Source organism: Lactuca sativa, chromosome 7, assembly GCF_002870075.4.
Source record: "Lactuca sativa cultivar Salinas chromosome 7, Lsat_Salinas_v11, whole genome shotgun sequence".
Taxonomy (NCBI): domain Eukaryota; kingdom Viridiplantae; phylum Streptophyta; class Magnoliopsida; order Asterales; family Asteraceae; genus Lactuca; species Lactuca sativa.
Genome location: NC_056629.2, coordinates 204,582,099 through 204,584,346, shown reverse-complemented (window position 1 = coordinate 204,584,346; position 2,248 = coordinate 204,582,099). Strand labels below are relative to the sequence as shown.

The window sequence follows — 2,248 nt, the reverse complement described above, 5'->3', positions numbered from 1 at the left end:
AATGGAATGTTGACTTGAAGGTCTCGAACATGCTCCATGAAGGCTTTATACGCTTTAATCTTCTCTCTAGGCATGGCTCTGATTGGGAATGGCAAAGGGGGATTGTAAGGCCTCGAGGTAATGAAATTTCTATCATCAGCGCATGGACTCGTCGAGTCCATTAGAGGGACTCGGCGAGTCTGTTCGAGTTTAGCTAGAACCGACTCTTCTGCCTTTTCTGTATTCACCTTGGAGATCTTCTGTGCAGGTGTGAAAATTTATTCATAACTGGAAGTCTCTGCGCTCACATTCTCCATTCTCGGATTGTTTTCGGTGTTACTTGGAAGTTGAATCGGTCTTCTCTCGTTCACTTGATATGCAAGTTGTCCTAACTGTTTCTCAATGTTGAGAATAGATGTCTGCTGATTCCTTAGCATATTTCTGGTCTCTTGTATAGCAGCATCATGATCATTGTGCCTTTTCTCGGATGCGGCTATGAATCTAGTGAACATTTCTTCTAAATCGGCTTTCTTTTCCATAACCGGTTCTTCCTTTTGATAAAATCCCCTTTCTTTCTGCTTGTATTTCTCCTCCTTAGCCTTCTTGTATTCTTCGTATGGGAGCCATTCCTTCTTCGGTTTCCGCCAATTCTCGTCGTATCGATCACCGCTTAAGTAGAACACTTGAGCTTTCTTGTTTCCATTTTCATCCAAGTCACAATCTTTTGTGAGATGGGGCCCTCTACAATTCTCACATTCAACTCGAATAGCATGGATTGTTTGATCCATTTTTGTCATCCTTCTATCTAGACTATCGAGCTTAGCTATCACCGCCGCCATGCTATCATTTGCCGAGTTCACTACCCCCCGACTTACTTCATTTCTTGGATTGTGGTATTCTCTAGAATGCTTAGAGAATTCTTCAATTAACTCCTTGATTACCGGGGGCGCCTTCTTCGTGAGCGGGCCTTGTGAATCGAGCAATTGCCTTGTGGTGACATTGACTCCATCATAGAAAATGGAGACCTCTTGTTGGCTATTGAGGTCATGGTGTGGGCAATTTCTAAGAAGACCTTTGTACCTTTCCCAAGCTTCATAAAGAGATTCCCCGGGTTGTTGCTCGAAGTTGGCGATGGCTTTCTTCAACTTTGCTATTTTGGAAGGCGGGCAAAAATGGTCTATGAATTCTTATTTCATCTTGGCCCATGTGGTGACCGATCCTGGAGGAAGTGACTTGAGCCAATCCTTTGCAGCACCCTTGAACGTGATTGGAAGCATGCGAAGTAGTTGGGTCTCGCGTGGCACATTTGGTACATTGAAGTAGTCAGCCACATCATTTACTTCATCCAAGTGCTTGTAGGCGTCTTCGCGGTCCTTCCCATAAAAAGGAATCTCCTTGAGTTGAGTGAGAATATAGCCCTTTAGCTCGAAAGTAGCGGTTGAGGGAATTACGGGCTGCACAAGTCCCGGGCCAGTGTCATCGCGCATCCTCTTCTTCCAGTCCCCCATGGGAACTTCATCGATATTAGCCATAGTGATAGCTAAATCAGATTCGTGCTCGTATGTGGGTTCTTCTTCTTCCTCGGTCTCGTAGTCGGTGTCTTCTTTAATTGGGTCTTCGATTGTCAAAGAGGCACTAGATGCTCCTGATTTGCTGCTCCTCTTCTTACTGAAAACGGACTTGAGGTTCTTGAGTCGCGAGTTCTTTGAAGAAGCGGATTCTCCAACGGTTTTGCCTTTGCTCCTCCTTAGTGCGGATTCCGGGTCTTCAAGAGGAGGGACCAAAGGTGTATCAGATCCTCGGGTCATGAAACAACTGTAAACAAAACAAAAAAAACACGTAAAAAGAGCAAAAAATAAATAAAAAATAAAACTGTGAATTAGCGATGAACTCGCCGAGTCGGCACGAGTGCACTCGGCGAGTTGAAGGCAAAAACAGAGAAAAAAATTTCTAAAAACGGATTTTTATTAAAACTTATACTAATTACTAAATTACCTTTTAATTAACTTTGTGTAATATAAATCCCACACAAATGATCAATTAAACTAGAATTTAATGTTAATTTTGGAACCGTTCCCCGGCAATGGCGCCAAAAACTTGTTGTGTGTAAACTCACTTAGTTTTAAAACTACTTTTAATTATAAAATAAACACATAAAGGCAGTGGACCTATCAATTGTGGTATAGTTAAATAAGTAGGGTATCGAACACAGGAAACGGTAAATAAAAACTAAAAACTAATTCTATCTAAATTAATTAATAAGTAGGGG

At 42.1% G+C, this 2,248-nt stretch overlaps 1 non-coding gene across 1 annotated transcript; it reads left to right on the top strand.

Annotated features, from left to right (window-relative positions):
- Positions 1-1,020: 1,020 nt before the first annotated feature.
- LOC111884792 (small nucleolar RNA R71) lies at positions 1,021-1,127 on the top strand. Its single transcript, XR_002847901.1, has one exon. It is a non-coding gene; the product is annotated as a small nucleolar RNA R71 (small nucleolar RNA).
- Positions 1,128-2,248: the final 1,121 nt, after the last annotated feature.